This window comes from Lithobates pipiens, unplaced genomic scaffold (genome assembly GCF_037356315.1).
Source record: "Lithobates pipiens isolate NorthernLeopardFrog02 unplaced genomic scaffold, aLitPip1_a1.2 Scaffold_3, whole genome shotgun sequence".
Classification (NCBI taxonomy): domain Eukaryota; kingdom Metazoa; phylum Chordata; class Amphibia; order Anura; family Ranidae; genus Lithobates; species Lithobates pipiens.
The window spans coordinates 260,645,091-260,671,829 of NW_027507790.1; the positions used below are offsets into that span (position 1 = coordinate 260,645,091).

Sequence of the window (26,739 nt, forward strand, 5' to 3'; positions counted from 1 at the left end):
GATCTACTGTCACAAGGGCCTATATTTCACCCACATTTACGCTTGCTGAATTTGACGGCGTGGCTATTGAAGCCAGGGTGCTAGGAGATCGTGGTATCTCAGGACCAGTGGTGATTACATTGGTGAACGCCAGAAAGGCGGCCACCAGGAAGGTTTATCACAGGGTTTGGAAAGCTTATAACCTCACATTGCATGGTGTGAGGCCAGAAGTTGGCATCCTCACAGATATTTGGTAGAGAGAATTCTCTCTTTTCTTTAGTCAGGCTTAGATAAAAGATTAGCCTTCACAACAATTAAAGGGCAGGTTTTAGCCTTATCAGTGTACTTCCAAAAGCCTTTGCCTTCATATTCCCTGGTCTGGACTTTTCTTCAGGGAGTGACTCACTTATTGCCGTTAAATCACCTCTTTGCCTTTGGGATTTATATTTGGTATTGTCGGTGCTACAGGAGCATGACCAGTGTAGTTCAGAGGTACCCAACCTGCCTCTTACTGCTATACCACTTGTACTCCACCATCCCCATTTCTTACCCTTCTAAAATGATGAGACCACACCTTCATTTTGGTGTATAAATGGCCATAGCAGCCTATTTATTATTCACACCATATAAATAACTCCAATATCAAATATATACCAACATATCACCCCCGTAACAACTTGTTCAACTCCAGTCTGTTGGTCTTTGACGGCACCCCGGAACTCCAACACATATTCCACCAATACACTGCGGGACCTTTTCCACACGATAGGCCTCCAGCGGATAATCAGCTCGGAGACAACCCCCTTCCCGCAGTGCAACCATTACAGTATTCCAGCTAACCTTTCGCTGGAATACACCGGAGGGGCACATACTACCGATGAGCCCCCCACCCCTTTCCATCATATATGTTTACTGCCACCGTCAAAGACCAACAAAACACCGCCAATCCACAGCTGCCATGACGACCATCTGCCATGCTCCTGAAAGAAAGAAAACACATAAACCAACAAACACAGACAACATATAGGGAGGGTGGGTGGGAAAAACTGCCTCCTCATTTCTTTCTCCACAACTTTCTGTTTCCCAGCCTAGCCCCGCCTCCTCCTTATATATTACCACTCCCCCTTGGACTTTTCTCACTGTCCCCTCCCCTCTAATCTCTTCATATTAACCCATGCATTGTCTCCCCTAAACACATGGTCATGCCCGGCCCTGCACTACTTTTTCTTTTCTGTCTTTTCCGTTCCGGGCCTCACTGCCCTTTGAACCAATCAACGGAAGTTGGCTTTTCTTTTTGCAATTACTTCGGCTAGAAGGGTCTCCAAGTTGGCGGCCCTTTCCTGTAAGGAACCGTATTTGATTTTGCACCATGATAAAATGGTGCTACGTCATGCTCCGTCCTTTTTTGCCTAAGGTAGTTTCTGAATTTCATTTAAATCAGGACATTGTTCTACCTTCTTTTTTCTCAGCCTGGCTCGCCAGAAGAGAAGCAGTTGCACCTTTTGGATGTGATTTGGGTGGTCAGAGTCTACCTGGAAAGGCCTGCAAGCATCAGAAGTTCTGATGTGTTTTTTGTTTTGCTGGAAATCCCCAAGAGGGTTCAAGCGGCTTCTAATGCCCCGTACACACGAGCGGACTTTTCAACATCCAAAGTCCGAAGGACCGAGTCCGTCAGACTATCCGATCGTGTGTGGGCTGCAACGGACTTTTGATTCGCCAAAGTCTGACGGACTTTAGAAATGAAGCATGCTTCAAATTTTCCCGAAGGAACTCCGCCGGACCCGGTCCCCTTCGAAAACTCCGCTCGTGTGTATGCTACTCCGACGGACTAAAACCGACGCTAGGGCAGCTATTGGCTACTGGCTATGAACTTCCTTATTCGAGTCGGGTCGTACGTCATCACGTTCGAATCCGTCGGAGTTTAGTGTGATCGTGTGTGGCCAAGTCCGTTCGGCCGAAAAGTCTGTCAGAACTCCGTCGGAACTCCATCGGAACTCCGGCGGAACTCCTTTGGAAGTCTGTCGGACATAAGTCCTCTCGTGTGTACGGGGCATAAGGCATCCATTTTGATTTGGGTTTGCCAATTAAACACTCATGTATTTTTTATACATTATATATTTGGCTGCAAGTTTGGAGTTCATCTTTAAAATTGCAGTTTACTACCTGTAGACCCAAACTGCACCGTAGGTGGGCAACATTTAATTTTGAATTTTACAAACAATCCTGAATCTGTGAAATGGTGTAAAAAAAGTTACAAGCTATGCCTAAGCATTATAACATAAAGCATTCCATGCACTGATAAATCTAATCTAATTAACTATGTTCTGCAGACTTTCTTTGCACCCATAAATGCTGAAATAAAGAAAGCACAACAGAAGCCCTAAACTACAATACATACTTGAAAAGTAAACTTATTGTTTTGTTGCTTGCAATCAGCACACATTTCACGTTTTATAGCTTAGCATATATCACTGGGACACTACACCACGCTGTGCCTTAAAAGCAATAGACTGTCTAATTTGCTGGCGAGAGAAGCATACGATTTGATTACAATATGTTATCAATACATCAGACAACGGGGCTCCGCTTTATTTTTAAACATTTATGGGATGAGCGCAACAGTTGCCTGCTACTGAGGAAATAGGCTACGGGCCATGTGGCATTCTCAACGTCCTTGTGATTTAGAAAAGTCAGTGTAACATGATAGAGCCATTGTAAAAATATACAGTAAGTCATAAAGTCCGGGGAAAAAAACAGACAAGAGCTTGAATAAAAATGTAATTGGGGTCAAGAACATTGCCAATTGGATTTTCCTTTGCTTGTTACCTTTAAAGCTGACGTTTAGGTTATGGCAATTTTTACATAACATTAAATAACGTTAAATTGAACCAGCTTGGACCAATGCAAGTACAGTATGTACACTATATTACCAAAAGTATTAGGATGCCTACCTTTACACACACATTAACTTTAATGACATCCCAGTATTAGTCCGTAGGGTTCAATATTAGGTTGACACACCCTTTGAGCTTTAACAGCTTTAAAGAGGAAGTAAACCCTGATGAGTTTACTTCCTCTTTTTTTCCCTGCAAAGGTAAAGCATAATGGACAACTATGCATCGCATAGTAGCCTATTATGTGTCACTTACCTGACACAGGAGCCAGCGATGTCACCGCTGTCCCCTGTAGTCCGCCGCATCCATCTTGCTGGTGGCATCTCGCAGCTCCGCCGCTGTCATTCGGCGAAGCCGCGATGACGTCACTCCCGCGCATGCGCACGGGAGTCGACAAATGCGGCAGCTCCATTTTTGGAACTGCCGCGTTCAGTGCGCCTGCGCGCCGCTGTCTACGGCGCATGCATCATAGACAGCGGTGCCCATTTTCGGGCAAATATCTCCTAAACCATATAGGTTTAGGAGATATTGCTTGGACCTACAGGTAAGCCTTAATCTAGGCTTACCTGTAGGTCAAAGTGGTTTGTAAGGGTTTACAACCACTTTAACTCTTCTGGGAAGGCTGTCCACAAGGTTTAGGAGTGTGTCTATGAGAATGTTTTGACCATTCTTCCAGAAGCGCATTTGTGAAGTCAGGCACTGATGTTGGGCGAGAAGGCCTGGCTCGCAGTCTCCACTCGAATTCATCCAAAGGTGTTCTATCGGGTTAAAGTCAGGACTGTGCAGGCCAGCCAAGTTCCTCCACCCCAAACGTGCTCATCCATGTTTTTATGGACCTTGCTTTGTGAACTGGTGCACAGTCATGTTGGAAAAGGAAGAGGCCACCCCCAAACTGTTCCCACAAAGTTAGGAGCATGAAATTGTCCAAATTGTCTTGGTATGCTGATGCCTTAAGGGTTCCCTTCATTGGAACTAAGGGACCAAACTCAACCCCCTGAAAAACAACCCCACACCATAATCTCCTCTCCACGAAATGATTTGGACCAGTGCACAAAACAATGTCCATAAAGACATGGATGGGCGAGTTTGGGTGCCACTGATATTAACTGGTTCTTTCCCAAATATTACAGAGGCCACCAGCCACCCAAGCAACCGTCTGTTCTCTCCGGCTCCAATAAACAGTCCAGGGGTTGTCTTTTTGTTATTTATTGTTTATAGAACTTGTGGCAGGAGAGGAATTGGGAGCATGGAATACTCCAAAAATGCTCAATATTAATTAGTAATCAGAAGACAGTTTATCCTAGTAGCAATAGTAGTTTTTAGTGAATAGTCCAAGACCCAACAGCTAGAGACAGGGATGGGAAGCTGCCCATTGTGGTATCATGTGCGGTGGCAGGGTGCCATGAGGAGATTAAGTGAGAAGGGATTTCTGTTGGAAGGGGGAATTTGTGGGCAGTGGGGGGTAAGAATTTTTCTAGGAGGGGAAATTTGAAGGGGGAATGGTGATTTAGGGGATCTGTTTTGGTAGGGCAGAGGATTTGTGCCAGGAGTTGGGAATTGAAGGAGGGGATTCTGCTAGGAGGGAGATTGCATGTAATTTGTGCTGGGAGAAGGGATTTGGTGTGGGGAGAGGATGGGTAAATTTAGGGGAATTTTGCTGAGAGGGATGATTTTTTTTTTATAGAGGGGGGCATTTGTGATTGGGAGATGGGGGGATTTGTCCTGGGGGGGGGGGTTTATTTATGCTTAGGGCGTAATCATGCAGATTAGGGCTCAGTTTTTGGGGGAGACTTTTGCTCATGCATCTTGGGGGTGGGTGCAGTTTGGCATATTCGCCCTGGGCTCTAGATGACCTTGTCCTGGCACTGGCTGGAGACCATGGGGTAAGTCTTTGAATGTCTGGTTACATTGCTCCAATGCAAAACTGTCATTACCCAGTGTATTTTCCATAGTGCAGTTGCAGGGATCAATTGAAAGTCACTACTTACAAGCCTCCAGGACAGCTGTCTCTGGACATGGCCCAGTGAGTGAAATGGCACTTCTCAGGGCTAGATCCCTAGTGGCATGGTTCTGTAATCAACTCTGGGAAAAGTGGATTGAAGTCTTTAGTCTTGGACTTTCTGAGGCCTCTTAGAATAGCTGTTCAATATATGGCCTGCCTGGAAGCTGCAGCCCCTGCATCTCTGGAACCCTCCTGAGAGAAAAAACCCTGCTCTACTGTGTCTCAGACTAGTTACCACATTCCAACCACCTAATGGGCACTTCTCCTCCAGGGATAGGCAGGAACCCGATAAATATTCAGACTGGTGGGTTCGATTCTCCGACTCTAAGCAATTAAACTCCCAACATGTGAGACCCTGAAGAGTCCAGAATGCACAATTACTGCTCCCTTGATTGCAGAACTATACTAGGAGGAAGCTATACATTTATGGAGAAAATTTAAAGTGTTCCATGAATGGTGCCTGTGCCCAGAGAGTGACTTTCTATTTTCATGATGCAGCAGGACAGCTGCTCAGCATGGGACTGGAAGCAAGTGGAGATCCTTGTAGTAGCAGTGCCTATTACAGTGAACAAACTTTGGATTCTGTTGACAATGCACTAATTTCAGGGACAAGGTCAAGCAAGGATTAAAGCTGAAATCAAAAAAGTTGTAAAAAATGTTAGCAGGGTATTGATATAAAGCGCTGGAAGCTTCTTAGATGCAGAGAATACTTTCCTTTTATGGAGGAATATCCGAACATGTCTTACAGCATGAGAAACAGGAGCAGGAACTAACCACGAACAAGTACACACAGAGAAAAAAACAGTACTTGCTCCCATTACATCATATCATAGATACACAGTATACTACTGCAGTGCCACCTGCTGCATACAGTATATAGTTCACAGAACAAAAAGCTACTATGCTGTTGGTCTTCCAACACCCCTTCTCAACAGCATGTGCTTTGTCAAATCATATTCAGATTATGCCGGAAATAATTATGATGTTCTTTCGATAAAGGCTTGATGAGTGCATCGGCAGTCATCTCCTCTGAAAGGCAGAATTGAATGTCAATAACACTTTGCTCTGGATTGTCCCTCAGTATGTGATACTTGACATCAATGTGTTTGGACCTAGGATTGACCCTTTCTGATTGTGTAAGCTTTATACATTCCTGGTTGTCTTCAAAAATGGGAATTGGTTTTGACATGTCTATCCCAATGTCCTCAAAAAGTTGACAAATCCATATCGCTTCTTGACGTGCGTGTGCTGCTGCAATGTACACTGCTTCAGTTGAAGATAGAATGACAGTTACTTGCTTTAGACTAGACCAACTTATGGTTCCTTCCCCATACTGGAAGATGAATCCACCTGTGGATTTGCAGTCTGTGCAGTCCCCGGCCCAATCAACATCCACATATCCAACCAGTTTTGGATTGGATGTTGCTGGTAACCGCAACTTTATCTGAATTGTTCCTTTGAGGTATTGCATCAATCATTTTACTGCGTTCCATTCATGTTGACAGGGCGCTGATACTTTCCTTTTGTCACAGTGGCAACATATAGCAGCTTACCGATTGCTCTGCGATACATGTCATTGTTGGGTAAGAAAACATTTCTGCTTCATTGCTCTTTTGATAGCCAGGTTCCATAGGGGTTTTCACTTCCTTTTCATCCTGCATATGCAACTGTTCCAAGATTTTGGAGATTTTCTGAGAGTGGCTTAGAAGATAACTTCCATCTTCTTCTCTCTCTATTTGGATTCCCAGATAGTAGCTAATATCCCCTAGCTCTTTGATTTCAAAATTGTCTTTCAGTTTGTGAACATATAATCTGAATATAATCCCCTTCTTGTTCAAAACAGGTTAAAATGTCATCAACATAGATAAGGATGTATATCCATCTGTCTTCTTGATTCCTGGAGTAGAGGCAGGGGTCTGCTTTACTTCTTGAGAATCTCTCTCTGGTAAGTACTTTGTTAATTTATTTTTCTGAAGTGACTTTAATTCTTCTTCTGCTACCTTTCTCCATTTATTGACTTCATGCTTTGGCAGTTTTTCTATGTCTTCCCCGGATATTGGTTCAAGTATGCTGTGTGTTTTGACAGTGTATAACAGCTTGCAGGGTAGTATCCCCCCTTATTTTCCGAGTGGATCTTCTGACTTCAGGCAGTTTAGCAGCATGTGGTGGGAACTTGATTTAGGCATTGTGAGCTCCACCTCTTGTTCTGACTCCTGCACAGGCGTGCTTTGGTCGACCTTTTCTTCTGGTTTGCTTGGCATATTCACTTTACAGCTTTCAGGGATCAGTTTCTGGTGATGGGCTCTCATCAAAATAAACACTACGTCTTATTGTCACTTTGTCACTCTGTGGGTGTAAGGTTCTCTAATGCCGCGTACACACGGTCGAACTGTTTGACGTACTTAGTCCGTCATACAATCCGACGGACAATCCGTCGTACTTTCCACTGAACGGACTTGACCACACACGGATGCACAAACAGTCAGTCGAAAGCTTGCGCGATGACGTACAGCACGTATGATGGGACTAGAAATAGGAAGTCCAAGACACAGCAAAGCACCCTTCCGCCATGTAAATCCTTTCTGGGCATGCGCCATTCTTAGTCCGTCGAACTAGCATACTGACGACCGTATTGTCTGCTGAAACCAAAGTACGACGGACAGATTTTTGGAAAATCCAAAATTCTTAGTACTCCGGACTGCACGCTGAAAAAGTCCGCTGAAGCCCACACACGAGCGGATTGTCCGCTGAAATGTGCTTCAACGGACTAAGTACGTCAAACAGTTCGACCGTGTGTACGCGGCATAACACTTAGTTGGCTCACTGTAGCCTACTAGAATACCCACTATGGCTCTGTTCTCCAGCTTGGATCACGTTTCAGTTGGAATATAGGCATATGCTTTACATCCTAACACTCTGATGTGCCCTATGCTAGGTTTTGAACCATGCCACATTTCAAATGGAGTACTTTTAAAGTGTAAGTAAACCCATTGATTTAAACAGTTAAAAAAAATAAAAATAAAAAAAAGGCATGCCGGGAATGCCAACTGCACATTGGCTGTGCTCTCAGCCAAACTATCAAACCATCCAATGGCTGGTGTCATAACGAATCACATGTGCAGCACCATAGCAGTTGAAGATTAACCACTTGCTTACTGGGCACTTAAACCCCCCTCAGTCCCAGACCAATTTTCAGCTTTCAGCGCTGATGCACTTTGAATGACAATTGCGCGGGCATACAACACCAAATGAAATTTTTATAATTTTTTTCCCACAAATAGAGCTTTCTTTTGGTGGTATTTAATTACAGCTGGGAGTTTTATTTTTTGCTAAACAAACAAAAAAAATGCAAAAAAAAATAAAAAATCATGTTTAACCACTTAATAACCGGCCTATAGCCGAATGACGGCTACAGGGCGGTTTCTTAACTGTGGGAGGCCGTCATATGACGTCCTCCCAGAATTCCGCTCTCGCGCGCCCCCCTGGGGCGCACACTCGAGAGCATCCGTGACCGCCGGGTCCACAGGACCCGGCGCATCACGGATCACGGTAGACGGCCGCTCATAGCGGCCATTTACCACGTGATCGCTCCGTCAAATGACGGAGTGATCACTTGTAAACAAACCGGCATCATGTTATGACGCCGGTTCCTCCCTCCCCCTCTCTGTACCGATCGGAACAGCAGAGGGGGAAGAGATCGGTGTCAGCAGCGATGTGGGCTGCATCTGCAGTGCCCACATCGCTGCTCACCGAAAATTAACCCCTCGATTCCCTGCAAATACTCTGCAATACCCTGCCATTACTCTGCATTACTCTGCAATACCCTGCATTACTCTGCATTACTCTGCAATACCCTGCAATACTCTGCAATACTCTGCAATACTCTGCAATACTCTGCAATACTCTGCATTACTCTGCAATACTCTGCATTACCCTGCAATACCCTGCAATACCCTGCAATACTCTGCAATACCCTGCATTATTCTGCAATACCCTGTATTACTCTGCATTACTCTGCAATACTCTGCAATACTCTGCAATACTCTGCATTACCCTGCAATACCCTGCAATACCCTGCAATACTCTGCAATACTCTGCAATACTCTGCATTACTCTGCAATACTCTGCATTACTCTGCATTACTCTGCAATACTTTGCAATACTTTGCAATACTCTGCAATACCCTGCATTACTCTGCAATACTCTGCAATACTCTGCAATACTCTGCAACACTCTGCAATACCCTGAAACGCTCTGCAACACCCGCCAATACCCTGCAACACTCTGCAATGCTCTGCAACACCCACCAATACCCTGCAACACTCTGCAATGCTCTGCAACACCCGCCAATACCGTGCAACACTCTGCAATGCTCTGCAACACCCTCCAATATCCTGCAATGCTCTGCAACGCAATACTCTGCAACGCCATACTCTGAGATACCCAGCCATAGTTGGTGATACCCTGCAATACCCAGCCATAGACACCGCCCCCCTCCCGCCGCCCTCCGGTGCTTCTACCGACTCGCCAATACGATCAAATCCAGAATCTTTTTTTTTTTTTTCAGGCTTCCCAGCTTATAGGTGAGATGCGGGGTCTTATTGGCCCCACATCTCACTGTAAAGAGGACCTGTCATGCCATATTCCTATTACAAGGGATGTTTACATTCCTTGTAATAGAAATAAAAGTGATCAAAAAATTTATTTTTGGGGAAAAAAATGTCAAACTAAAATAAATAAAGTAAAATGAACAATAAAATATATATATTTTTTTAAAGCGCCCTGTCCCCATGTGCTCGCATGCAGAAGCGAACGCATACGTAAGTCCCGCCCACATATGAAAACGGTGTTCAAACCACACATGTGAGGTATCGCTGCGAACGTTGTGTAACTCAAAACATATAACCAGTAAAAAAAAATTAAATCGTCGCCTATGGGGATTTTTAAGTAGCGACGTTTGGCGCCATTCCACGAGCCTGTGCAATTTTGAAGAGTGACATGTTAGGTATCTATTTACTCGGTGTAACTTCATCTTTCACATTATGCAAAAATTGGGCTAACTTTACTGTGTTTTTTTTTTTTTAAGCACAAAACTGTTTTTTTTCCAAAAAAAAGCATTCGAAAAATTGCTGCGCAAATACCGTGCGAGATAAAAAGTTGCAACGACCACCATTGTATTCTCCAGGGTGTTTGCTAAAAAAACATATATAATGTTTTGGGATTCTATGTAATTTTCTAGCAAATAAATGATGATTTTTACATGTAGGAGAGAAATGTCAGAATTGTCCTGGGTGCTCCAGAACGCCTGATGGCGCTCCATGCATGTTGGGCCTCTGTATGTGGCCACACTGTGTAAAAGTCTCACATATGTGGTATCACCGTACTCAGGAGTAATAGAAGAATGTGTTTTGGGGTGTAATTTGTGGTATGCATATGCTGTGTGAGAAATAAACTGATAATATGACAATTTTGTGAAAAAAAAAAAGTAAAAAAAATCTTGATTTTTCAAAGAATTGTGGGAAAAAATGACAACTTCAAAAAACTCATCATGCCTCTTACTAAATACCTGTCTTCTTTCCAAAAAGGGGTCATTTGGGGGCTATTTGTACTTTTGTGGCATGTTAGGGTCTCAAGAATTGAAATAGGCCGTCAGTCCTTCAGGTGTGATCAATTTTCAGATATTGGCACCATAGCTTGTGGACTCTATAACTTTCACAAAGACCAAATAATATCCACCAATTTGTACTTATTTTTACCAAAGATATGTAGTAGTATAAATTTTGGCCAAAATTTATGAAGAAAAAATTACTAATCTGCTAAATTTTATAACAGAAACACAGAAAAATTCATTTTTTTACAGAATTTTCTGTATTTTTTCTTTTATAGCACAAAAAATAAAAAACCCAGCGGTGATTAAATACCACCAAAAGAAAGCTCCATTTGTGTGAAAAAAAGGACAACAATTTCATATAGGTCCAGTGTTGCATGACTGAGTAATTGTCATTCAAAATGTGAGAGCACCGAAAGCTGAAAATTGGTCTGGTTATTAAGGGTGTTTAACCACTTTCAGACCGGACCATTTTGCTGGTAAATGACCAGAGGTCTTTTTACACTTTGGCACTGCGCTGCTTTAACTGGTAATTGCGCGGTCATGCAATGTTGTACCCAAACAAAATTTGCGTCCTTTTCTTCCCACAAATAGAGCTTTCTTTTGATGGTATTTGATTGCCTCTGCGATTTTTATTTTTTGCGATATAAACGTAAAAAGACCGCAAATTTTGAAAAAAAATGATATTTTCTACTTTTTGTTATTAGAAAAATCCAATAAACTCAATTTTAGTCATACATTTAGGCCAAAATGTATTCAGCCACATGTCTTTGGTAAAAAAAAAGTCAATAATTGTATATTTATTGGTTTGCGCAAAAGTTGTCACATCTACAAACTAAGGTACGTTTTCTGGAATTTACACAGCTTTTAGTTTACGACTGCCTATCTCATTTCTTGAGGTGCTAAATTGGCAGGGCAGTACAAAACCCCCCCAAATGACCCCATTTTGGAAAGTAGACCCCCTAAGGAAATTGATAAGAGGCATGTTGAGCCCATTGAATATTTAATTTTTTTGCCTCAAGCGATTGAATAATGACAAAAAAAAAATTATTTTTTTTTTTTTTACACAAAGTTGTCACTAAATGATATATTGCTCACACATGCTATGGGCATATGTGAAATGACACCCCAAAATAAATTCTGCTGCTTCTCCTGAGTACGGGGATACCACATATGTGGGACTTTTTGGGAGCCTAGCCGCGTACGGGGCCCCGAAAACCAAGCACCGCCTTCAGGCTTTCTAAGGGCGTAAATTTTTGAGTTCACTTCTCACTACCTATTACAGTTTTGAAGGCCATAAAATGCCAAGATGGCACAAAACCCCCACAAATGACCCCATTTTAGAAAGTAGACACCCCAAGCTATTTGCTGAGAGGCATGTTGAGTCCATGGAATATTTTATATTTTGCCACAAGTTGCGGGAAAATGACAAACTTTTTTTTTTTTTTTCACAAAGTTGTCACTAAATGATATATTGCTCACGCATGCCATGGGCATATGTGAAATGACACCCCAAAATAAATTCTGCTGCTTCTCCTGAGTACGGGGATATCACATATGTGGGACTTTTTGGGAGCCTAGCCGCGTACGGGGCCCCGAAAACCAAGCACCGCCTTCAGGCTTTCTAAGGGCGTTACAGTTTTGAAGGCCATAAAATGCCAAGATGGCACAAACCCCCCCCAAATGACCCCATTTTGGAAAGTAGACACCCCTAAATTTAGGGGTACACTAGTGAGACTAGGTAATAAATGGCGGGTGCCCTGAAACTATAAAAAAATAACTAACCAACCAGCGTCACCTGTAACAGTTATATGGTGATCACTGGTGAAAGGGTTAACTAGGGGGCAATCAGGGGGCTTTATGCGGTAGTATATGGGGGTCCCTGGCGCTATAAAAAGCTGCGGCGAACCTAAATACCTACCTGCCTAACTAGCGTCACCTGTGACACTAATACGGCGATCAGAAAAATGATCGCTTATTAGGCTGGGTTCACACTGGAGCGATGCGGAAACGCCGCGAATCCGCGGCGGGTTCCCGCATCGCATGCCTCCCGGCGGCAGTTCACACTGCCCTATGCGGACTGCTGGGAGTGTCAGTGAAATGTTACTGACACCCCCAGATCAGTTCGCATATCGCAGTGCGATCTGCAAACTCGGATCGCATGGTGTGAACACCCATGCGATCCGATTCTGCTGCGGGCCAAAAAAAGGGTCCCGTGCGAATTTGCGGCGGGTGCGGCGGGTGCGGCGGGTGTGGCGGGTGCGGCGAATGGCTGAACTCGAATCGCACAAAGATCGGATGTGATTTGCACTGCAGTGCGGTGCGAATCACATTCGTTCTCATAAACCGCTGCAATGTGAACCCAGCCTTAGTGACACTGGCGACGGGGGGTGATCACGGGGTTAAACCTTTATTGGGGGGGTTAGGGGGGTACATTAGAACTAAAGGGGGCTAACCCTAACTGCCCTAACAGTTATTACAGTCACAAATGACACCAATGCAAAAAAAAAAAAAAAAAATGACATTGGTGTCACTGTGACTGGGGGGCAGGGGTAATTGGGGGGGGTGATCGGGGGGGTGTGAGTGTGCCTGGCATGTTCTACTGTGTGTGTAGAGTGTTGGTGCAACTCACCGATCCTCTCTCCTCGGTGTCGGAACGAAAAATACCGACACGGAGGAGAGAATACATCACTTCCTCTCCTGTGTTTACATTACAGGAGAGGAAGTGATGTCACGGGGGATTCCTATTCGTCGGGAGCGATCGCGTGGGGGTGGCCATGAATGAATGGCTGCCCCCTCGTCCCGGATCGCTCCCGGACGAAAACCGACCGCCGCAGGCACCGGGCGGGGGCCCGATCGGGCCCCCGACCCGCGGGAGGCAAGGGACGTACAGGTACGCCAATATGCCTGCCCGTGCCATGCTGTCGACGTACATCGTCGTGCGGCGGTCGGCAACTGGTTAAGTGCCCAGTGGTCAAGTGGTTAATAGTTTGTTATAAAATTTTGCAAACAGGTAATTTTTCTCCTTCATTGAAGTGCCCTGATGAGGCGGCACTGATAGGCTGCACTGGTGGTCACTGATAGGCTGCATTGGTGGGCACTGATAGGCTGCATTGATGGGCGCTGATAGGCTGCACTGGTGGGCACTGATAGGCATAGTTAAGGCGGCACTAATAGGCACAGATAAGGCGGCACCGATGGGCACAGATAAGGCGGCACTGATGGGCAAAGATGGGCACAGATAAGATGGCACGGATGGGTGGCACAGATGGGTGGCACGGATGGGTGGCACGGATGGGCACTGATAGGTACCACTGATAGATGGGACTGATGGGCACTGATAGGTGGCACTGATAGGTGGCTCTGATAGGTGGCACTGCTGGGCACTGATGGGCGGCACTGCTGGGCACTGATGGGCACTGGTAGATGACACTGATGGGCACGGATATGTGGTACTGGGGTACAGCACCTTTGTTGAGGCAGACTGTGGGCACTGCTGGGTGGCACTGTGGGCACTGCTGGGTGGCACTGCTGGGTGGCACTGTGGGCACTGCTGGGTGGCACTATGGGCACTGCTGGGTGGCACTGACGGGGGGGAATTATTTTTTAATCATCTTTATTGATGAGGGGGCAGGTGGGCACTGGCAGGGCTGGCCGTGATCGGGACATCAGTCGCCGGTGATCGGCTCTTTTTTTTCTCCTCGTGCTGTCAGCGCGAGGAGGAATAATAGCCGATTACCGGCTCCGTTATATCACACGTGATAAGGGGTCGGGATCGACCCCTTGCTCTGATCGGTGATCAGGCGAGTCTCATAGACTTGCCGATCACAGAGCGCGCCGCGTGCGCCCCTCATGGGGGCGCGCAGGCCGCTCGTGCATGGGACTACGTCAATAGACGTAGTCCCGGAAAAGGAGATCCGCGCTGTAGCCGTCATTCGGCTATAGCGCGGGTCTTAAGTGGTTAAACAAAGGCAAAGATGGCAGCTTCCTTAGCTGAAAACGATAGGGGAGTTTACTTCCACTTTAATGGCTCTTGAGGGTAGTCTGTTCTGTAGGTAGGTTGCTGTCATGACTGCTTCTCCCCAGTACTTGTGAGGTAGGTTGGCATCCAACAACATGCATCTGACCATTTCTATAAAGCCGCATACACACTGGGGGTTATTTACGAAAGGCAAATCCACTTTGCACTACAAGTGCAAACTACAAGTGCAAAGTGCACTTTGGAGTGCAGTGTCTGTAGATCCGTGTAAGGAAAATAACATAAAACAGTATTTTAACTTGCACATGATTGGATGATAAAATCAGCAGAGCTTCCCCTCATTTCAGATCTACCCTTCAGATTTACTGCACTTAAAAGTGAACTTTCAGTGCAATTTCAAATGCACTTTGCACTTGTAGTTTGCACTTGTAGTGGAAAGTGGATTTGCCTTTTGTAAATAACCCCACTATCAGATTTTCTGCTGATTTTTGCCTTCAGATTTACCAAAACCATATAATATGAGGTCAAACCTTAGGAGTTTCAATTTGTTTCCAATCAGGCAGGCCCTTGCACTACATGGTTCTGGTAAATCTGATGGCAAAAATCAGCTGAAAATCTGATAGTGTGTATGGGGCTTAAAAGTACGATTTTAACTTTATGCTACACCATTTTGTTCAGGAGTGTATGATGTGGTTGTCTGGTGTACTATTCCTTGTCTCTTCAGATATGAGGACACTTCTTTACATATGTATCCAGGCCCGGACTGGCCATAGGGCACACCGGGCATTTGCCCGGTGGGCCGCGGACCGCCGGGCTCAATGACATCTCGGCACTGTGAAGCTGGTCCTGCAACAAGCTCCGTGGCCGGCTCCGCGGCCGGCTCCACGGCAGCTCCGCGGCCAGCTCCGTGGCTGACTCCGTGGAGACGGCCGCATTTCTTTCTGCCAGAGTCCCGGGCTGGGCTGCGGGCTGGGCTGGGCTGGGCTGCGAGCTGGGCTGCTGCTTGTGCCAGCGCCGCTCACCACAGCCATCTCCACAGCCATCCGGCCAGCCTTTCACCTTAGGAGGAAGTGAAGAGGTCATGTGACCGAAGGGGGAGGAGTTGGAGGAGACCTCATCTGCCTAGTGTCGTAAAAGGACCTGCAACTGCTAGAAAGGTAAGTGACACTATTGCCCGCCTGTATATATGTATATTTTTTAATGCATCTTTGCTGATAATGTGTTTTTTTTTTTTTTTTCAATGCCTGCCAATGTTTTTTTTTTTTTGTTTTTTTTTATCATGCCTGCCAATGTGTTTTTTGTATCTTGGCTGATAGTGTTTTTTTTTTCATGCCTGGCAATGCTTTAAACTGATCTTAATAAAAAATAAAAGTGGTCAGTCTCTCTTAGAGATCCGTATCACACTGGTCATCTCCTGTATTAGATCCGCAGTCTCTGGTCATCTCCTGTATTAGATCCGCAGTCTCTGGTCATCTCCTGTATTAGATCCGCAGTCTCTGGTCATCTCCTGTATTAGATCCGCAGTCTCTGGTCATCTCCTGTATTAAATCCGCAGTCTCTGGTCATCTCCTGTATTAGATCCGCAGTCTCTGGTCATCTCCTATATTAGATCCGCAGTCTCTGGTCATCTCCTGTATTAGATCCACAGTCTCTAGTCATCTCCTTTATTAGATCCGCAGTCTCTGGTCATCTCCTGTATTAGATCCGCAGTCTCTGGTCATCTCCTGTATTAGATCCGCAGTCTCTGGTCATCTCCTGTATTAGATCCACAGTCTCTGGTCATCTCCTGTATTAAATCCGCAGTCTCTGGTCATCTCTTGTATTAGATTTGCAGTCTGTGGTCATCTCCTGTAATAGATCTGCAGTCTCTGGTCATCTCTTGTATATGATGACTGTGAAGGTGGAGGAGCCAAAGCAGACACCTGCTGCTGAGTCCTGGCAGAACACCGGATAACAGAAAACGTGAGTTCTGCGCCGTGCTCTGCGCTCACCCCCTTATAACCTGGATAGGAGGAGTGGTGGGGGGCGGCTGCATATAGAACAATCATTCTCTCCATCTTCCTCCTGCAGTATCAGAATGCCTGTGAGAGGTAGATGAGAAGCAGTTGACTGCAGGAGGTAGATGAAGAGAATGATTGTTCTATATGCAGCCGCCCCCCACCCCTCCTCCTTTCCTGCTTATTACTGCTGCCCCCTCCCCCGGGCTCTCTACACTACCCATACTCTTCGCCTTCTCGTGCTCTCTGCCACCCCCCCCCCCCAGTGCAATCCACCTCAACCATGCCCGCTGCATCCCCCAGTGCGATCGACCTCCCCCATGCCCTCTGCCACACCCCCCCAGTGCAATCCACCTCACCCATGCCCTCTGCCACCCCCAGTGCAATCCACCTCACCCATGCTCTCTGCCACCCCCCCCCCCCAGTGTGCTCCACCTCCCCATGCCCTCTGCCACCCACCCAGTGCAATCCACCTCCCCATGCTCTCTGCCACCCCCCCCCCCCCCTGTGCAATCCACCTCAACCATGACCTCGGCCACCCCCCAGTGCAATCCACCTCCCCATGCCCTCTGCCAACCCTCCAGTGCGCTCCACCTCCCCATGCTCTCCACCGCCCCCTCCCTATGTTCTCCACCACCCTCCCTGTGCTCTCCACCTACCCAATGCTCTCTGCCACCCTCCCTGTGCTCGCCACATCCCCCCATGCTCTCCACCACCCTCCCTGTGCCCTCCATCTCCCCCTATGCTCTTTGCTGCCTCCCTGCGCTCTCCACCTCCCCCCATGCTCTCCGCCGCACTCCCTGCACTCTCCACCTCCCCCCATGCTCTCCACCACCCCCCTGTGCTCTCCACCACCCTTGCTGTGCTCTCCACCTCCCCCCATCCTCTCTGCTGCCCCCTGTCCTCTCCACCTCCCCCCATGCTCTCCGCTGCCCCTTGTGCTCTTCTCTTCCTCCCTGTGCTCTTGCCCCACCCCATGTTCTCAAGATTCTTCCCTGTGCTCTCCATACCCCCATGCTCTTTCCTGGTCCCACCTCACCCCCCCCCCCCACACCTTTGCTGGGTTCCCCCCTCCCCTCTCTCAGGGGATTTGTCAGAGTGGAGAGTGGGGAAGGGGCCGGTTACCATGTCATGGGCTGCTCAATCCAAAAAACCCGGGCCTATTTTTTGTCCCAGTCCGGGCCTGTATGTATCCCTCCCCCCCATTGTTGATGTGTATTATTCCTGGTTTCCGTTGGAATTTGAATTTGTTGCTAGACATTGCAACAAACTCTTGAAGCTTCTCTGATGTTTCATTCTTGTGTTTCATCAGATAAACAGTTGTGTACCTGGAATAATCATCAATGAAAGTCAGTAGATATCTATTCCCGCCTGATGTGGGAGTTTTCATTGGACCGCATACATCACTGTGTATGAGCTGCAGGGGGTGGGTAGTTTTTCTGTTAGATGCCTGTGAAAGGGGGGCACGTGTGACTTTTGCTTCAATACAGCACTTGCATTTCATGAGCGCTTTGCAAGGTGCTATTGTCAAGTCTTCTGATAAGCACTAACAGGCTCTGCTTTCTTTGTTGTGCTTTGTGCCTTTGTACATCTTAAGAGCTTTGTCATCATGGTGCGTATTTTCTTTCCTTTTGTGATATTCATCAATTAATTTGCCTTTGACATATTCTATTGTTAGTTCCTGCTCAGGTTTGATTTCTAAAGCATTAATAAGAGCCGTATATGTCTCTGGAAGGCTGCAGAGGAGCAGGGCAACAGTATGGTTATCTTTAATGTCCTCTCTGATGGTGCGTAGCGGCTCTCTGATCTCTAGCATAGCATTCACGTGGTCACACATTTGCTGGCCTTCTTCTAGTCTCATCTTATACAACTTTCTTAGTAGAAACAGCTTACTGTTGAGACTTGAATGCTCATACAGTTTTTTTAATGAAGTCCACATACCTTTGGCCATTGTCTCTGGTCTTATGTGGATAAGCTGGTCTTCTTCAACTAGTGAGCTTATAGTTGCTTTTGCCTGTCTATCCTTTCTGTCCCAGTCCTCCATCTCTCCATTTGTTGGTCATTCTGTATTCAGCACTTTCCACAAGTCATCCATGCTAAAAAGCATTTCTAGCTTGAACTTCCTGTCAGGGCTGGGCTCAGCTCTTCCTTCTTCTGAGATGGCCGCTCAGCTCTCGACTAATTGCCAGCTCCTATCTCTCTACAGTGACTCACCTGTTGATGATATCCTGCATGTCATTCCTGCCTACTTAAGCCATCCAGCCCAGATGATCTCTGCTTTCGCCTTGGTCAACATTACAGAGACTATCTCCAGCGATCCTGTTAAAGACTTGCTTGGCTGACATTCCTTCTGGCTCCAGATCTTGCTTTCTGTTCCACTGTGCTGATTTTGGGCTTCCTGACTTTATGGATTGTCTGACTATCCTTTCCGGTTACTGAACTTTGGAGTTACAAACGCTCCTGAGTCGCATGACTCACCTGGAATCTCGCACTGTGGCTGCTCCAGTACAACCTGTGTGTTGCAGGCTGTCCCTGCTGCTACTCTAATCTCTGTGCAGGCACCCGCCTTGAGTATTACCTCTATAAGAGGTATGTCTAGTTGCGGTCCACTTCCCCAACAATTTTGGGCCAATTCATTCCAATGCAGAGGATTTCTCAACCAGGTTGCGATATACTTTGAGATGCAACCCCAGGCATTTCCCATGGACAAAAGCAAAGTAGATTTTGTGATATCTTTGCTTTCTGAGAGAGCCTTGGTCTGGGCAACCCCTCTATGGTAGATGCAAAAACCTGTTGTCGTGAGTTACCCTGAGTTTGTGGCGCCATTTAAAAGGGTATTTGACGTTCCCGCACGCTCCACTTCTACTGCCAAGTGCCTCATGTCCATCAAACAGAGTACATGAGCTGTAGCTGGTTACGCCATTGAATCATGTACTCTTGCAGCAGAAGTTGCTTGGAACAATGAGGCCCTCGTGGCTGCTTTTTCTCAAGGTCTCTCGGATACCATCAAGGATGAGATATACCCACTTAGCTGGAAAAGTTGCCATCCTCATTGATTCCAGGCTCAGAGAAAGACCCTCTTTTAAGGAGCACTTGCGGAAGCCTCCTGTACATTTGTCTCCTGAGTGTCTCCCACTGAGACCACCGACTGTGGGAGGGAATTCCACATCCTTGCCGCTCTTATGCCCCGTACACACGATCGGAAATTCTGCCAGCAAAAGTCCGATGAGAGCCTTTGATCGGAAAATGCGATAATGTGTATGCTCCATCTGACTTTTTCTGGCGGAATTTCGGCTAGCAAAAGATTGAGAGCAGGTTCTCAATTTTTCGGTCGGAAAATGTTCCGATCCGAAATTCTGATCGCTTGTACAAATTCCGACACGCAAAATTCCTACGCATTCTCGGAAACAATTCCACGCATGCTCGGCAGCATTGAACTTAATTTTCTCAGCTCGTCGTAGTGTTGAACGTCACCACGTTCTTGACGGTCGAAAGTTCAGCAAACTTTTGTGTGACCGCGTGTATGCAAGCCAAGCTTGAGTGGAATCCCGCTCGTGTGTATGGGGCATTACATTAAAGAACCCTCTATGTAGTTTAGGGTTAAACCTCCTTTCTTCTAATTGTAATGAGTGGCCACATGTCTTGTTAAACTCCCTTCCCCAAAAAAGTTTTATCCCTATTGTGTGGTCACCAGTACGGTATTTGTAAATTTAAATCATATCCCCTTATAAGTGTCTCTTCTCCAGAGAGAATAAGTTCAGTGCTCACAACCTTTCCTCATAACTAATATCCTCCAGACCCTTTATTAGCTTTGTTGTCCTTCTTTGTACTCGCTCCATTTCCAGTACATCCTTCCTGAGAACTGGTGCCCAGAACTGGACAGGATACTCTAGGCGCGGCCTGACTAAAGTCTTGTAGAACGGGAGAATTATCGTTTTATCTCTGGAATTAATCCCCTCTTTAATGCCAATATTCTGTTTGCTTTGTTAGCAGCAGCTTGGCATTGCATGCCATTGCTGAGCCTATCATCTACTACGACCCCCAGGTCCTTTTCCATCATAGATTCCCACAGAGGTTCTCCCTCCAGTGTATAGATTGCATTCATGTTTTTGTCACCCAAATGCATTATTTTCCATTTTTCTACATTGAAACTCATTTGCCATGTAGTTGCCCACCCCATTAATTTGTTCAGATCTTTTTGCAAGGTTTCCACGTCCTGTGGAGAAGTTATTGCCCTTCTTAGCTTAGTATTGTCCGCAAATACAGAGATGGAACTGTTTACCCCATCCTCCAGGTCATTTATGAACAAATTAAACAGGATAGATCCCAGCACAGAACACTGGGGGACCCCACTACCCGATTTACGTACTCACCCTATGGTCCATGCCAACGGACCTTATTTTGTACTGTAAATGTTTATGGAGGACTGTGTCAAATGCATTTGCAAAATCCAGATATACCACGTCTACGGGTCTTCCTTCATCTAGATGGCAACTCACCTCCTCATAGAAGGTTAATAGATTGGTTTGGCAAGAAGGATTCTTCATGAATCCATGCTGATTACTGATAATGGTACTGTTCTTATTACTAAAATCTTGTATATAGTCCCTTATCATCCTCTCCAAGAGTTTACATACTATTGATTTTTTCCTAACTGGTCTGTAATTCCCAGGGATGTATTTTGGGAGCTTTATGAATATTGGTGCTACATTGGCTTTTCTCCAATCAGCTGGTACCATTCCAGTCAGTAGACTGTCAAAGTAAAAATTAGGAACAATGGTCTGGCAATTGACTGAGTTCCCTAAGTACTCTCGGGTGCAAGCCATCTGGTCCCGTTAAGTTTTCCAGTTTTAAATTAGGTGCTTCCTTCGACAGGCACCAATCCCAGAGCTGAAGGTCTTGTGACTAGATTTATTACCCTGAAGCTGACAAGGAAGATGGGGAATGTACAAAGCGACAGCAAGTAATCAGTGGGAGGAGCAGGAATGCTACATCTTACTGCCCAGCAACCACAACACTAGCCAGGTGTAGTTGGAGTGCTGCCTCTGAATATCTGGCAACCAGGATAAAGGCTGCCACTGGGAGGAGAAATTCTGCATCCCATTACCTAGTAATCGATGCAAGCTGCTTCTGGTAACTAAAAGCAGACAACGAGGACTGCTGATGGACAGGTAAGTATTGCAAGCAGCCTAACCTCTGTGATCAAGCCTCAGTTTGTGAGGGCGAGAGTGGGGGAACATGTCAGAGGGTGTAGCTGGAGCAACACAGGCTGAGGCCACATACATTTATTCCTATTTTCAAGCCCTGTATTGGTGAGAGATGTTCCTTCTTTTCTCTGTTGATGCTTCATCACCCCTGTGCATAGGCGCCTGTTCCCTTCACTGCAACCTGCGGCAGATCTTTGTCTCAGCTTGGAGCGGTACTGCAAGTTATACCTGAATCACCGGGATCTAATGCTCCTTTAGTCTATGTCAGTGGTCCTTTGCTTACCTTTACCTCACCCTCAAGGCAACATTCCATCCACCGACATAAATGATGGGGCACTATTCCTCCCACCAACTCCAAAGATGGGGCACCATTCCTTCCAATGACACCAATGATGAGATGCCATTCCTTCCTCTGACACCAATGATGGCGCAATATTGCTCCGACTGACACCAATGATGTGACGTGCATTCCTTCCACTGACACCAATGGTGGGACACCTTTCCTCCCAATGACACCAATGATGGGGCATGGGGCACCATTAGTCCCCCTGACACCAACAGTGTGGCACTATTCCTCCAACTAAAACCAATGATGGGGAATCGTTTACACCCATTGCCGCCAGGGCATTTTCTAATCTGACTGGCCACAACCTGGCCCCCCAAAGCCTCAAGGACAGTTAACTGGCCCTTTGTTTAGAATGTTTGAAGATCGCTGGTTTAGGAGAATAAAATAGAGAAGAATACTTTCCTCCCTTCCCCAGCAGGCGGTGCCATTCTCTGCTCTTGCTCCAGTCCCAGAATGTGGGCGGGTCCTCAGCATCCAGTACAATGCAGAAGCACCAGTACTTGTACCTGTGGATTTTGGCAGAGAAGTCGAGTGGCTTTGTGGGACTTGCCATGTTGAAAACGAGGAAGAGGATTAAGGTAAGTGCTACTCTTGCTTACATGATCCCCTATCTCATATACCCTTACTATATGGGCCGGGGCGCACCCAAATGTCATTTTTAAAATCTGACCTGTGTTGTTCTTTAAATGCTTCCCACAATATGTGATTTCTAGAAAACACAAGGTACGTCTTTACTGTTTTAACAACCAATACTATGAGTTTCTGAACGAGAATGTACAACACCACATACTGTACATCTCAAAACAGCAACTCAAAATACAAAGTCAGCAAAATCTGGAAAAAATCAATGCTGCACTTATTTCCTAATGTTAGCCTTATAAAGCTCTCTGCCCATAAAAATTGTCATAACTCAACAACTAAGATGAGTGACCTGATCCAATATAATCCAGAGTCAGCCATCACTGGCCCGGGTTCACAAGGGGGAAAAGAGGAAAGTTACCTGTCAAGATGCTATTCGCAGCAGAAGCTCAGGAAGACCTGGCATTCCGGCCAGTATCTCACATGGCCACAGGAATGCGTGCGTTGGCATACAGGTTCGTGCACAAATGTGTGCTGGTGCAAGGGCTGACTCAAACTGGTGCCAAACGGCCTTTATGGGAACCAGTTTCTCTCTGTGATTGCTGGCTGATCTTCAGCTCTCCAGTGCGTTTGTTCCTGTGTTACCCTTGCATCTGTGGATACCCATTACAGACTCGGCTTGCCCTTGGACCTGTCTTCTGCCTGTCTTCTGAACTGAACTCGGCTTGTTAAAAGGACTGTCTGATCCTGCTCTTCTGTGTATGTCCTTGGCTATCCTCCTGACCACAATTGCTCTTGTCCACACCTGGTACCTGACCTTGGCCTTTGAACTGACTGCCCTTCTTGAGCCCTGCTACTTTCCATGGGCGCGGTCTGCAGACACTATCCTGGTATTTCATTTGAGTACTTAGACATCTCGTCTGACAGTACTCCAGTCAGAACATCCCTACAAGCAATTTCCAACAGGTGACCTGTGCTTCTTCGATTCTAACTCCTTCTGTTCCACCTTCAGAAGCTTAGCAGGACAGAAGCCTTCTCTCCATTGGCCTCCAGCACCAGGTATTTAACAGGTAGCGAGAGACGATGTACATTGCTCCTTGGAGGAGGGTCTGTTGGACAAAACCCATGGGGTGGAGCCTAGCGGTGACGTCATCATGCCCATCCTGAGAGCTAGTGGAGGGCTTTCTGTTATGCTTTTGGCCTTTGTTTGTGAGTATACCGTGCTACTTTTTTTAAAAAAGGTTTTAGAAAGTACTTCACTGTTGGCATCTCCTTGCTTTCTCTATGTGGTTTGAATGATGCCTGGTGTATGAAGAAGCGGTTGCTTTGGAGAGGATCTAAGTTCAATGTTTGGAGACTGAGATGGCAGAGCTGCTTTTGGATCAACGCATACGAGTGGTTATTATTCACCTATACTGGGTTTTGTTCCATGAAAGCACACTTAGACCTCCTTACATTTGAGTTCTAAGAATTTGGTAAGCTGCTGCATGTTATTTCATGGTGACTGGTGCACTTTATTTTATTATGCTTGCTCATATACTGTACAGTGAATGTTATATTTGGGGCAGTGCATCACATTTTATTTACTTTCGAGGAGGCGATATGTTGCCTCCTCACTAGCTTTTTTTAACCCCGCAAATGCCACTCCACCACAGAGCATCTTCGACAGTTGCAGTGCACCCCCATTCACTTGACCAGGAGCATTTCCAAACGAGACAGAGGGGATCATTTTTACCAAGGCCATAAAGCAAAGCCTCACAGCCGTGATGTAACGGCACTAAAATCTGCTGCCCTTTCAGCTTGGGGGGGGGGGGGGGCGGTTTGTTTGTGGTAAAAACACAACTCAAATGCATGCCCCCCCAACTACAAATGTAAAGGGCGTTAGAAAAAGATGCATGAGCTAGTTTTTCACTTTTGTTGCGCATAGTGTATCCCATTGAAATGAAAGTGTCACGTCATTAGGAGGAATTGTGCTCCTTTGTTGGTATTGGTGAGAATTGTGCCCCATAGTTAGTGTCTGTGGGAGGAATTGTGCATCATCATTGGTGTCATTGGGTCTGTTTGTTGGTGTCATTGGGAGGAATTGTGCTCCTTCATTGGTGTCGGTGGGAGGAGCTGTGCCCTATTGTTGGTGTCGGTGGAAAGAGTTGTGCCCCATCATTGATGTCAGTGGGAGGAATTGTGCCCCATCATTGGTGTCATTGGACCCGATCGTTGGTGTCATTGGGAGGAATTGTGCCCCATTGTTGGTGTCATTGGGTCCAAACGTTGGTGTTGTTGGGAATAATTGTGCTCCTTCATTGGTATTGATGAAAGGAGTTGTGCCCCGTAGTTGGTGTCTGTGGGAGGAATTGTGCTTCATCATTGGTGTCATTGGAACCGATTGTTGGTGTCATTGGGAGGAATTTTTCCCCATCATTGGTGCCATTGCGCCAAATTGTTGGTGTCATTGGGAGGAATTGTGCTCCATCGTTGTGTAATGGCTTACCTTGGTTGGAGTCCAAAGTGCTGAGATGTATGCTCACCCTTGCAAATACACCCAGCCCATGGTAACTGGGTAGAAGGCTACCTGGGCTGTGAATCTGAGCACGAGGGCTTGACAGGGAATTTATCAAAGGATTGTTGAGGTGAAGCCATGGTCAGGGGATTCCAGAATTCAGAGTTAATGATGAACAAAGCCAGGGTCAGAAGCTGGGGTCAGTCTTGGAACACGGAAACTTGAAAAAAAGAACACAGGAAACTTTGGCAATACAAGAGATAATGAACTGACCAGGCGGTGTTTTATACCCAGTTGATTAGATAAACTGCCTCAGCTGAACCAGGAGTGACAGGTGCTAATTGCAAAGCAAGATCCAGAGTATAACCCTCAGTGCTGCATGCAGGACAAGGCATAGCTGGAAACCAGGCTTCTTAATGAGCTGAGGTGTGGCTCAGAGGCAATACAGCAGGACCAGTACACAGAAAGTCATGGGTTCAATACCTCCTTGAGCCACCTGGGGGGCGGCCATGCATGACACTCTAGGAAGCGTGACACATTGGGAGGAATTGTGCCCCATCATTGGTGTTGGTGGAAGGAGTTGTGCCCCATAGTTGGAGGAATTGTGCCCCATTATTGGTGTCATTTTGCCCAAATTTTTAGTGTCATTGGGAGGAATTGTGCCCCATAGTTGGTTTAAGCGAGAGGAATTGTGCCCCATAGTTGATGTCAGCAAGAGGAATTGTGCTCCATAGTTGATGTCAGTGGGAGGGATTGTGCCCCTTCATTGGTGTCATTTTGCCCCATAGTTAGTGCCATTGGGAGGAATTGTGCCCCATAGTTGGTGTCATTGGGAGGAATTTTGCCCCATAGTTGGTGTCAGCAAGATGAATTGTGCCCCATAGTTAATGTCAGTGGGAGGGATTGTGCCCCTTCATGGGTGTCATTTTGCCGCATAGTTAGTGTCATTGGGAGGAATTGTGCCCCATAGTTGGTGTCATTGGGAGGAATTATGCCTCATAGTTGGTGTCATTGGGAGGAATTGTGCCCCATAGTTGGTGTCAGCAAGATGAATTGTGCCCCATAGTTGATGTCAGTGGGAGGGATTGTGCCCCATCATTGGTGTCATTTTGCCCCATAGTTAGTGTCATTGGGAGGAGTTGTGCTCCATAGTTGATTTCAGTGGGAGGGATTGTGTCCCTTCATTGGTGTAATTTTTCCCATAGTTAGTGTCATTGGGAGGAATTGTGCCCCATAGTTGGTGTAATTGGGAGGAACTATGCCCCATAGTTGGTGTCAGCGAGAGGAATTGTGCCCGATAGTTGGTATCATTGGGAGGAATTGTGCTCATTCAATGGTCTCAGTAGAGGAGTGGGGGATGACCCACTGTTTGTATCAATGGATGAAATAGTGCCCCAAGGGCTAGATAAAAGCAAGTAAAGGGCTGTATCTGGCCCCCGGGCTGCAGTTTGGAGACTACTGGGATAGAGTAAAGGAGGGTTATAAACCCTGTCAATTATTTTCCATCTGTGTCCCATTGAAGATTTCACTTCCTGTCATATAGACAAAACAGGAAGTGAGAGAAAATGTGTGCAAAAAAAAAAAGAATGGCAGCGAAAGAGTTAAAGAGGAAGTAAACCCTTCCAAACAACTTGGACCTATAGGTAAGCCT

At 46.2% G+C, this 26,739-nt stretch overlaps 1 long non-coding RNA gene across 1 annotated transcript in view; it reads left to right on the forward strand.

The window, feature by feature from the left end:
• LOC143940035 (uncharacterized) overlaps positions 1–26,739 on the forward strand; it is a 61,848-nt gene that overhangs the window by 5,612 nt on the left and 29,497 nt on the right. The window contains exon 2 of the long non-coding RNA XR_013263817.1: positions 6,719–6,820. This is a non-coding gene — a long non-coding RNA (uncharacterized LOC143940035). The remainder of the gene's footprint in view (positions 1–6,718; positions 6,821–26,739) is intronic.